The sequence below is a fragment of the Hemiscyllium ocellatum genome, chromosome 24 (genome assembly GCF_020745735.1).
Source record: "Hemiscyllium ocellatum isolate sHemOce1 chromosome 24, sHemOce1.pat.X.cur, whole genome shotgun sequence".
NCBI classification, from domain to species: Eukaryota; Metazoa; Chordata; class Chondrichthyes; order Orectolobiformes; family Hemiscylliidae; genus Hemiscyllium; species Hemiscyllium ocellatum.
The window spans coordinates 14,031,144-14,044,194 of NC_083424.1; positions in this window are offsets into that span (position 1 = coordinate 14,031,144).

The following is a 13,051-nucleotide window of genomic DNA, read 5'->3' on the forward strand; positions in this document are numbered from 1 at the left end:
GAAAAACATCTGAGCTCTGGTATTGTGCCAAAGCTCAGTGACACAGAGCAGAGACATGCCGGGCTGGGATACCAGGCAGTGGTTGGACATGGAGAAAGTGAGGACTGCAGATGCTGGAGATCAGAGCTGAAAATGTGTTGCTGGAAAAGCGCAGCAGGTCAGGCAGCATCCAAGGAACAGGAGATTCGACGTTTCGGGCATAAGCCCTTCTTCAGTGGTTGGACATGTACCTGGGATGGATACCCACTGAGCCTCTGATGTACCACTCATCTCAGCCAATGTTCTGGATTGGCCTCCAAGACATTGATGTAAGCAACCCTGGTGGAAAATCGTAGGAACATTCAAAAAAGTGGCAAGCGCATTGCATTTTCCTTTAATTTCACTTCGATCTTATTGAACTACTGAAGATAGGAATGCAAGGCTGTGTGACTAATAGTCAAAATTTCATTTGGGAAGGAAGAGTCTAAGTATACAGGGGTAATTGGGGTAGTACTTTTTCCAGATTTTTTTACCTGTCTGTATTTTGGCAGCACGATACAGTTCAGAGGATTGACACAGATTCATGCAGACTGTCCCAGCAGACACTGAATTTATTTGCAGTTTGCTGTTTCTACCACTAGAGGAAGTTTCTTCAAGCAATTGAAATGTGAACTCAAATCTAGGCACAACCGTTCACATGCTCACATACACATGCAAAAATGTATAAACATGCACATGTGCACATATACACACACACATGCACAAAAACACAAACATATGCATGTGCACATATATCGATACACAAACATGTACACATAAACATACATGTGCACACTTTCACAGACACATACACACATAAGCAAGCCTATACAGATAAGTACAGACATACACACCTATACAAACATACACCATGCACACATACAAACACACACATGTGTAAACATATATGACTGGACATGCATACTCATACATAAACATACACATGCACAAACATACAAATAGATATACATGAGCATACACATATACAAATGTAAAAACACACATGTTACTCAAGTCACATTAAATTACTTTCTTTAAAATTTGGACATGAAATAAAAATTCCAGCCTTTATAATAGAGGTGAATCATTAGTGTTATATTGTCTAAATATTCCTTGAGGATATTTTGACTTTTCTGAGGACAGAAATCTATTGGTCAGCCTCAGTTGTGAAAGCAATTATTGAATTCAGATTCCACAACCTGCCAGAACGAGATTTGAACTTGGGCCCAGAACATTCACTGAGTTTCTGCATTAATAGTCAAGTGATAAAACAACTAGGACGTTATCTTCCCAGAAGCTCTGTCCCTGGCTGGACTCGAACCACCAACCTTTCGGTTAATAGCCAGATTTCAGGCAGCATGCTTGGATGCAGAGGGAACAACAATGGTGAAGGGGACAACACAGCCTTAAAGAGGATGAAGTGCAGCACACTGGAGGAATTCAATTACTTTGGGAGTGGGAGTTATTGACTGTCACTACCTCAATCAGTGCAGCATGATGATTGGAATGACTAAGTAACGGGGCTATGACCCACGGGAATAATGTTTGCAGATAACATTATACTTCAAAGACATGTATGGGAATGTGTGGAAGTTCAGTACTGAAAGGACAACAGCAAGGAAGAAGATTGCTGTTTAGAGGAATCCTTTGATTACCTAGCTGAGCCTGAGACTTAATGTGCCAAGAAACCTGTACTGCATTCCCTATCTCATGCAAATTATAACTGCGCAATCAGAATGGAAAATGGAATTGACCATAATGAAAATTTTCTGATTCAGTATGTGGATGTACCTACTAAAGAAGCTGCAAAACCTGACCTACTCTTGGGAAATAAGGCAGGGCAGGTGACTCAGGTTCAGTGGGGGAGCACTTTGAGGCCAACAACCATAATTCTATTAGTTTTAAAATAGTGATGGAAAAGGATAGACTGGATTTAAAAGTTGAAGTTCTAAATTGGAGAAAGGCCAATTTTGACGGTATTAGGCAAGAATTTTCAAAAGTTGATTAGGGGCAGATGTTCGCAGGTAAAGAGACAGCTGGAAAATGGTAAGCTTCAAAAATGAGATAGCGAGAGTCCAGAGACAGTATGTTCCCGTTCGGGTGGAAGGCAAAGCTGGTAGGTGTCGGCGATGCTAGATGACGAGACAAATTGAGGTTTGTAGTAAGAAAAAGAAGGAAGCATATGTTAGGTATAGACAGCCGTGATTGAGTGAATCCTTCAAAGAGTATGAAGTCAGTAGGAAAATATTTAAGAGGTAGATCAGGAAGGCAAACAGGAACATGGGTAGCTTTGATTGATAGGGTTAAGGAGAATCCAAAGGGATTTTATAAATATATTAAGGACAAAAGAGTCACTAAGGAGAGAATAGGGCCCCTCAAAGTTCAGCAAGGCAGCCTTGCTGGATGGGAAAGATGCTAAACAAGTATTTTGCATCAGTGTTTACTGTGAAGAAGGACATGGAAGATATAGAATATGGGGAAGTAGTTAGTGGACATCTTCAAAAATGTTCATATTACAGAGGAGGTGGTGCTGGATGTCTTAAAATGCACAAAAGTGGATAAATCCTTAGGACCTGATCAGGTGTATCCTCCAACTCTGTGGGAAGCCAGGGAAGTGATTGCTGGCCCCTCGCTGAGATATTTGTATCATTGATAGTCACAGGTGAGGTGCTGGAAGACTGGAGGTTGGCAAATGTGGTGCCACTATTAAACAAGCATGGTAAGGACAAGCCAGGGAACTATAAACCAATGAGCCTGACATCAGCGTTGGGCAAGTTGTTGGAGGGAATCCTGAGGGAAGGATTTACATGCATTTTGAAGGAGTGACTAGGGATAGTCAACATGGCTTTGTGCGTGGGAAATCATGTCTTACAAACTTGATTGAGTTTTTTGAAGAAGTAACAAAGAGGATTGATGAGGGCAGAACAGTAGAAGTGATCTATGTGGATTTCAGTAAGGCATTTGACAAGGTTCCCCATGGGACACTAGTTAGCAAGGTTAGATCTCATGGAATACAGGGAGAACTAGCCATTTAGATACAGAACTGGCTTGAAGCTAGAAGACAGAGGGTGGTGGTGGAGGGTTGTTTTTCAGACTGGAAGCCTGTGACCAGTGAAGTGCCACAAGGATCAGTGCTGGATCCTCTACTTTTTGTATTAATTTAACATTTATGTAAATGATTTGAATGTGAACATAGGAGATATAGTTAGTAAGTTTGCAGATGACACCAAAGTTGGAAGTGTAGTGGACAGCGAAGAAGGTTACCTCAGAGTACTACAGGATCTTGATCAGATGGGCCAACAGGTGAGGAGTGGCAGAAGAGTTTAATTCAGATAAATGCAAGGTGCTGCATTTTGGAAAGCAAACCTTAGCAGCATTTATACACTTAATGGTAAGGTCCTAGGGTGTGTTGCTGAACCGAGATACCTTGGACTGCAGGTTCATAGCTCCTTGAAAGTGGAGTTGCAGGTAGATAGGATAGTGAAGAAGGTGTTTGGTATGCTTTCCTTTATTTGACAGAGCACTGAGTATAAGAGTTGGGAGGTCATGTTGCAGCTGTACAGGACATTGGTTAGGCCAATTTTGGAATATTGTGTGCAATTATGATCTCCTTCCTATTGGAAGGATGCTGTGAAATTCGAAAGGATTCAGAAAAGACTTACAAGGATGTTGTCAGGGTTGGAGGATTTGAGCTATAGGGAGAAGTTGAATAGGCTAGGGTTATTTTCCCTGGAGTGCCAGAGGTTTATAATATCAAGAGGAACATGGATAGGCGGCACGGTGGCACAGTGGTTAGCACTGCTGCCTCACAGCGCCTGAAGACCCGGGTTCAATTCCCGACTCAGGCGACTGACTGTGTGGAGTTTGCACATTCTCCCCGTGTCAGCGTGGGTTTCCTCCGGGTGCTCCGGTTTCCTCCCACAGTCCAAAGATGTGCGGGTCAGGTGAATTGGCCATGCTAAATTGCCCGTAGTGTTAGGTAGGGGGTAAATGTAGGGGTATGGGTGGGTTTCGCTTCGGCGGGTCGGTGTGGACTTGTTGGGCCGAAGGGCCTGTTTCCACACTGTAAAATCTAATCTAATCTAATCTAATGGATAGGGTAAATAGACAAGGTCCTTTCCCTGGGGTCGGGGAATCCAGAACTAGAGGGCATAGGTTTAGGGTGAGAGGGAAAAATTTTAAAAGGGATCTAAGGAGCAACTTTTTCACAAAAAGGGAGATGCATGTATGGAATGAGCTATCAGATGAAGTGGTGGAGGCTGGTACAATTCCAGCATTTAAAAGGCATCTGGATGGGTTTATGAATAGGACTGTTTGGAGGGAAATGGGCCAAGTGCTGGTAAATGGCACTAGATTAGGTTAGGATATCTGGTTAGCATGGACGAGTTGGAATGAGGGTCTGTTTCCGTGATGTACATCTCTATGTCTCTAGGACAATAAGCAAATAGCACAGTAAACAGGTGAACACGTGTCCACACTGAAGTTTGGAAGAGTGAGTAGTTTTTTGAAAGCTGCTTGTCCACAAATACAAGAAGGTGCAGAGAGTCATTGAGACCATTCATCCCACTGTGGCCTGCTCCTTCTACAGACCCAGCTGCACAGGCTTTGCCTCAGTTTGTCCCATTGTCCAATGTACATTAAATAAAATTCCAGACTGCTGATGGGGTGAGATGAAGCAAGGTGGGAGATGACTCATATCAATACAAACTGTGTTACAGACCAAGTGGAGCCAGTGGCCTGTTGCTGTGCTGTAATCTTTACTTTGAATTACACATGACCAACTTTACAGAATCACAAGTCATTCGCCCCCATTCTAGTGGGTAGGCTCCACATCTGCTGGACTTAGTAGCATCCTTCATCTAGTAATGCATCAGGCAAACTAAGAATGTGCTTATGTCTGTTTTGTAGTTGCTTCTTTCTGCAGTTTAGCATCACTTCATATGCAACATTAAGGCCATTAAGTTCTGGAGTGGGTCTCAAACCCAGATCTACTGACTCAACAACAGAGAAGCCACCCAGTACAGCAACTCTAATGCACACCTCCTACCTCGAATCTTAGCACTTTTCAAAACTCATTAACTGCCTTAGCCAGGGATATGAACCCTCTCAATGCCAAATTTTGCTTAGATCCAAACCTTAGTTTCACCTGTGGCCCAATTATCTGAAAATCACAAGCTTCTGGGTTGTTGGTGTCAGAATCAAGACTGACACCTCTGTGCGGTACTGAGAGACAGCTGCACTGAGAGAGGGGTTCTTTCCATAAAAGATTAAACCAAGCCCATCTAGCTGCTCAGGAGGTGGTAATAAAATCACATGGCATATTTTGAAGAACAGCAAGGGAGCTAGCCCTGGTTGCTGGTGTTTGTCCATGAACCTCAACTGTCCTTGCAGTCAAAACTTTCTGGAAAACATTTCTGCCAACCCTGTATACTCACAAATTTCAAACCGGGCTTTGGAGATCTCAGGATCCCACAAATCTGATGGAGCTTTGGCTCTGCACCTGGCAATACCCAAGTAAATTATCCCAGGAAAGTTTCCTGAGGTCAAGCTGGAATAATTAGTCTTCCATTGTACACCATCAAGTCATCAATGATTATGAAATGCTGTAGGGGCTCACCATATATCGTAATAGCTAACCAACTGGGCCATTGGTCCAGCCAATCTTTGACACAATGATGATGAATGGTGAGACATTCCTGGCCTTTTCTTTGTTCCTGTGGTAATTGGTTGAGCCAGTTGTGGCTTGTTGGCCACCAGCTCTTGTTGGCAGGATGATATATGTTTTGTGTGCTCCCAGAACCAATCGCAATGGATTCTGCATCCTGTTGGGTTCTGCACTGAGTCTAGGAAATGCTGTGAAACTTTGTACTGATTGTTCTTTGGTCAGTTGGTCCCTTTGTGAATGTTCCTTCATTTATTGTCCATTACAGCTGTTGCTTGACCAGTTGTTTCTTTACTTTAACAAGTTTGACCCCTTCTGCCATCTGAAGAAGATTGAGATCAAGACACACATTCACACGTGAGAAAGAAACAGAAACTTTGATGGTTAACTACAATTCTCAAAAGTTGTTTTCTATCTGACACCTCTTGAGTTCCTTGTAGCACAACTTTCATTTTAAGTATTGTATCTCCTGGATCATGTAATTGCACTGTTGTTTGCTGTAGACATTACATTTTCAACCAAGGTTCACTATCTGTTAACACAATGATGCCTACCCCTGCTTCAAACTTGAAATTAGTGAAATGCCCATTGACATGAATGTCCTCTTGTTAAAAGGCTGGGTCACTTATTTCCCCTAAGAAGATAAAGACTTATTTTATATTGTAGGCTGTTCTACCACAAAAACTTCTTTATGTAGGTAACTATTTGGTTTAATGTTTTTCTGCAACTGTGTCCTATGTTGTATATTTTTTCTAAAAGTGAGGTTGTGTCTTACAGATAAAGCATTCCTTTCCAACAGTTAGATACTACCTGTATCTGTGAGGTTTCTCTGCTCCACAGCACAGACAACGACCTTTAATATCCACTCACTGCACTGATTTCTTATGTCTCTTTTATGATTTAAGAACTGAACGGATTCTATTGATCCCCTGTGAGAAGATTGATCTTCTCTTCTTGAGATTGATCCATGCTGCTTCCAGACTCCTACTTCACTTATCATCTCGAGTGGCTTTTTCTGGAGTCAAAACTTTCTTTGACTGCAACTAATCTGAGAAAGAGCCAACAGCAATTCCACAACGATTTGTCTCTCGTCAATCTTGATGTAAATCATCATAGTCACATTTTTCCTCTACTCTGTCGAGAACAGTAATGTTCTTTAATAGATTCCTCTGAATGCTGAACTCTTCCACTAAATCTTGCCATCTTAAGAATTTTCTATGTTCTGAGTTTAAATTAATTCTCAAGAATCTGCTGCTTCTTTTACAACTTGGTGAGGCATAACATCATTTGTTATGCTCCCAACTGTATATAAAAGTATCATAACTTGTTCAGCATCTGATTTAATATCTAATTCGGAAGCTATTCACTATCTAAAGCTTTCTCCAAAATGTCCAACATTGTGGTCTTTAAAATTAAATCTCTCTGGCAATAGTTTTGGTACTTGATCCTAAAGTGATTATTTATTTTCTTTGCTTAAAAACTTTATACTTTATAGTAATGTTTGTAGTCAAAATTTAGGATGTACACATTGTACAGTTAAAAGTTAAAACTTCTATAGATGAATTCTTCTATTCATGGCCTAAAATAAATACTGGCTTTACTGAATGAATCCCGCTGCCTATCCTTTTAATAACCCCTCCTGTTTTAATTAGATTCCCACTGGTTGATTCCCACTACCTGTATCTCCAAACATAATCTTTGTTTCTTTCATGGTTACTCCCCAGTGCTTCCTGCCTACACTTCCTGCCTAAGTTTAAATAAAGGATCTTTCACCATTTCTGTGACATTAATAAAATCTCCTAATCTTTCTTTTCTATTAGAACTAGTCTGATTAGCCTTCAAATGCGGTTCATTATCACTTTATACCTGGCCTTGTGACATCCCGAAGTCTGCAACTTTAGTTTGAATTGTTTTGTGACCATTCTATGGTAGTTTTTTTTTCCTCCAGGGAGTTCCAAACTCTCTTGCTGGAGCCTATCTCGTCACCAGATTTGAGATGCTTTTCCCGTTGATTGTAGATTCTGTCTTGTTGAATCTTGCCATGAGGATTTCATCTGCAGGTTCAATAAATTCCAGCTCTTCTAGCCACTGACTGGCTGTATGAGCAGGCTCCTTAAGGCTGTGACCAAAGAAATCTTCAGACCTCTGCCACTGTTAATCCGTGAGATGTGGCAGCTAAATGGAACCAGCACTGCAACTCACCATGTATTCTCACCACACTCTATAAATTAATCTCACTGTAATTAATTTATCATGTTGTATGAATAGATCTGCACCACAGCTTACCATGTTCTATAACTAATTGCACTGCAGCTCACTATGTTGCATGAGGCTTGTCTGCAGTAATGCTCACCATTGGGCATGTTTGCTGCCATTATTGTCTTTTAGGATAGAGATGTACATCTTCTTGGTCTGCTAAAGGGGAGGACATGCACTTTTTAGGCTAATGACCAAAGTCTATTGATTTAAATAAGATGCAGTTTGTTACAGCTTAGTAGTACCAAGTAGAAGTTACAGAGATTATGAGGAGGACCAGGACTATGGAATTTACTCCTTTGAGATCCTGAGCTGTTATCCCACCAGAAACAAATAATATCATCATAGTGGGTGACCGTTAAGGCGCTCCTTTCAAATCCTTCCATCCTATGCAACATTTATCACATTGTTGTTTGTGGAAGCTTACACATTAACTGCTTGTTCCTACATTACAGCCATGAGAGCATTTCAAAAAGTACTTCACTGGTTGCAAAGGTCTTTGATGTATCTGGTGGTCATGTAAAGTATTCTACAAATGCAAGTATTTTTCTTTGAAGGCATTGAGACATTCAAAAAGGCATTACATAGATAGAAATCGGTGTTCAGGGTTGTGGGCAATGGACTAGGGAAAAAGGCAGGAAATTGGTATTCAGTAATGGACTCAGTATAGGCACGATGGGCTGAAAGATCTCTTTCTGCACTGTAAGAATACTGTGGTTCTGTTTTTAAACTTATAAATGATGTGAACGCGATCCAAAATAAATTGCCTGCTTTCATGGCTGCGGTCAGCAATATAAAAACCTGGTGTGTGCTTTCTCTCAGCTCTCTTTCTCGCACAACCAACAACCATCAGCTCTATGACACGGTCTGTGCAATTTACAACACTGTTTATTTTCAAAAATCCTGGGCACCTTCTTGCCATTCATCCCTGAAGCCCTCCAACGTACAGTTTAATTTTTAGTATTAGATAAATCAGTGCCCTTACTAATGATTTATACCAGGTTAGATTTTCCAGTCCAATATGTGTAGACATATCTGTCTGTAGGACAGATTCATATTGACTGAACACTTTGTGGTGAAGAGCTTTGAAAGCATTCCAATTTCCTTCTGTTGTTTGACTAAACAGCTGGTAAATTATCTATTGTCACATTCATTGGGTTTTCAACCTTGGCTCAAGTAGCAACAGTCCTGCATCTGAGTTTGGGAATTCAAAACCCACTCCATGGATTTGAGATCACTCGAGGGAGGGATGGCCTTTTGGATGAGATGCTGAACAAAGGCCTTTCTGGCCCTCTCCGCTTGCTGTATAAATGCCATGCTGCTTCTTCAAAAAGCAGGGGGGTTCTCATAGAATCCCTACGGTGCACATAGAGGCCATTTGGCCCATTGAGTCCACACCAAACCCCTGAAGAACATTTTGGATATTATTAAATTGGAAAGGATGTAGAAACAATTTACAAGGATGTTGCCAGGACTGGAGGGTTTGAGTTACATGGAGAGGTTGGGACTTGTTCCCCGGAGCATAAAAGGTTGAGTGATGACTTTATACAGGTTTATAAAAGCATGGGGGACTTAGATAAGGTGAGTAACAAAGGCCTTTTCCCTTAGCTGGGGAATTCAAAACGAAAGGGCATAGTTTCAAAGAGAGAGGAGAAACATTTTAAAGGGACCCGAGGGGTTACCTTTTCACACAGAGGGTGGTTTGTGTGTGGAATGAACTGCAGACGAAGTGGTAGGCGCAGGTACAGTTACATTTAAAAGACGTTTGGACAGGTACATGGATAGGAAAGGTTTAGACAGATCCGGGCCAAATGCAGACAAGTAGGGCTAATTTAGTTTGGAAAAAACCTGGCCAGTATGAACGAGGCTTCGTTTCCTTGCTGCATGATGCTATGACTCTGTTTCTCAATGTACAAATGCTGCCTGGCCTGCTAAAGTTTGAGCATTTTCGACTTTTACCTCAGACGTACTTGATCATCAGAAGGGCAGTTTGAGAGAATCTGAAGATGTAACGTGCATTATATCACCACAAGCTCTTTATTAAAGATGGCTGCTATAAATACAACAAATCAGGAAGGAAGGAGTGTCACATTTGACCTGAAATCTTAGTTCAGTTTCTCCCTCCATCCAAGCTGCCAGACCTGTTGAATCTTGCCATCATTTTCTGTCTATTTTCAGAAGGAAGTCTGTTTGGTTTGCGAATTCTGCTGAATATTTTCAAATATTCTCTCGCCTTTTTGCTTGGAATGAGAGCCATTCAATCATTCTAGCTTAAACATGTATACTGTTTTGATATATCTCATTCCTAGAAATAGAGATTAATTTTGCTGAAAAGAGAGATAGGAAGCAAGAGTACCAAATTTCAAATAAATACAACAACATTTACCAGAGGGGAAAAGAGAGCTCATTGGTTGGCAAGTTGACTCTGATTGGCCCAGGCATCGCCAAGGAGAAACCAACAGAGACCCTGTACTCCCAGGTAATTCATAACATGGAAAGGCTTGTAGAGAATAGGTGCCTTGCATAACTGTATTCAATTCAAGTGTCAATAAGCCATGTTACAAGCTCAACTGATTATCGTAAATTGGTTGTTAATTGAGCTGTTAGCACACTCAGAATTGTTCAAGAAATCCCACCTAAACCCAGGATCACACCTAACAGTGGATGACGTATTTTTGAATTTTTGCAACCACAGGGCTATACTCCACCTATGATGAACCTTTGGAGGAACATGCTGTTTAATTTGATTAGCTCATCATTGGGATGTATCTGATATCGCATTGTGGAATTAATACACAATATTGCTCAATTGGATGCTCCTCAGAATGTCATTTTGAAGTGACAGTACCCTTTTGTATTTGATAATATCCCCCTCACATAGCCATTCCATAATGACATCATGAAATGCCCTGGTTGACCGGTTTTGAGGCATTTACTTTTCCAGATAAGTTAACAAGATGTCTACTATTAGATGTGATTCTGCAGTTGGGCAGCACTTGCTAAACAATCTTGTATGCTCTTCCAACTAATATTCTCTACTGTGTTGTTGCATAGATTCCCATCCAGAGAGCCAGTTACCTTTAAAAGAGCTCCACGATATAACAGCATGTGTAGCTTTAGTATTAAGGGTCTTGCTTTGAATCACTCACTGCTAAGTGCAAAGGAGTCAGTGTAGTATGTTGAATCAGTTTAGGCATACATAATGAAGCAGTAAGCATAGAAACGAAACTATGTATAAGTCTGGGATATGGACTGTACAAGGTGAGACCACAACTGGAGGACTGTGAACAGTTTTGGTTTGCTTATGTAAGGAAAGATATTTTTCCACTGGAGGCAGTTCAGAGAAGGTTCACTTCGGTGATTCCTGATATAAATGGATTGTTTTATGAGCAAAGGTTAAACAGGTTGGGATTCTATTCAGAGCTGAAAATGTGTTTCTGGAAAAGCACAGCAGGTCAGGCAGCATCCAAGGAGCAGGAAAATCGATGCTTCGGGCATGAGCCCTTCTTCAGAGCTCATGCCCGAAAGGTCGATTCTCCTGCTCCTTGGATGCTGCCTGACCTGCTGCGCTTTTTCAGCAACACATTTTCAGCTCTGATCTCCAACATCTGCAGTCATCACTTTCTCCTGGGATTCTATTAAATTGAGTTTATAAGAATGAGAGGTGATCTCATTGAATTTAGGATTTTTAATTGGCTAATGATGTTTTCCCTCATGGGAGAGTCTAGGACAGGAGGGGATAGTCTGAGAATTAAGGGGCGCCAATTTAAAATTGAGATGAAGAGGAATTTCTTCTCTCAGAGGGTTATGTGTCTTCGGAACTCCTTGTCACAGAGAGCTGTTGGGATAGAGTCCTTGTGTATGTTTAAGGCTGAGAAAGATAGATTCCTTATCAGTTGGGGAATCAAGGGCTATGGGTAAAAGACAGAACAGTGGACTTGAGGCATGGTAGATCAGCCACAATCCTATTGAATGGCTGGCACAGGTTCAAGGGGCCAAATGGACTTCTCATGTTGCTATTTCTTATGGTCTTATGTCACACCAGTGTAAATAGTCAATGTTGTTAATAAACAGCAGGCATCTGTCTGAACAGAAACCCAGTCTTTGTGATCTATGTCACATGACTGAATGCAGAGGGTAGCATTTAGGTCCCTTTTAAATCTTTACCAACAGTGGTGTTTGACGCAAGGAACTACAACATCCAGTCTCTCCTTGGACCCTGTCACTTAAGGAGCATTGGCCTAAAGACAATGAGGAATCAGCTCCATAGAGTGAGTCATTGAGTCTGATCTGGACATGTATCCCCACACAGGAACCTCCAGCAAGCAGGTGGTCACCAAGGAATGATATCAGGAAGAGGAAGTTTTACAGCCAAATAGGAGGAATAGCAGGAATGTGAGAGGACACAGGATCCCGCACTGCTACTGGTACACAGCTTCATCCTGATCCCAGCCCTTCACAAGAGCTTTTTATATCAACAAGTGTAAAGTCCAACAGGGGACAGGACAGTGCTGAACCTAATTTTGGGGAAGGAAACTGGTCATGTATTTGAGTTCGCAGTGAAAGAGCTTTTTATTGATAGCAAATAGAACTCCGTGTATTTTAAATTTGTTATGGAAAAGGAAAAAAGATGATCTGCAAAAACAGATTTTGGATTAGGGGAAGACAGATTTTATTAAAATAAGGCAGAGCCTGGCCAAAGTAGACTGGAAACAGCTATGTAGAATCTTAGAGCTGTACAGCATGGAAACAGACCCTTCGGTCCAACTTGTCCGTGCCGATCCCAAGATATCCCAACCTAATCTAGTCCCATTTGCCAACACTTGGCCCATATCCTTCTAAACCCTTCTTATTCATGTACCCACCCAGACGTCTTTTAAATGTTGTTATTGTATCAGCCTCCAACGCTTTCTCTGGCAGCTCATTCCATACACGTACCACCCTCTGCGTGAAAAAGCTGCCCCTTAGGTCCCTTTTAAATCTTTCCCCTTTCACCTTAAACCTATCCCTCTAGATCTGGACTCCCCCATCCCAAGGTCTGTTTACCTTTTCTGTTTACTCTATCCATGCCCCTCATGGCTTGATAAACCTCTATAAGGTCATTCCTCAACCTCC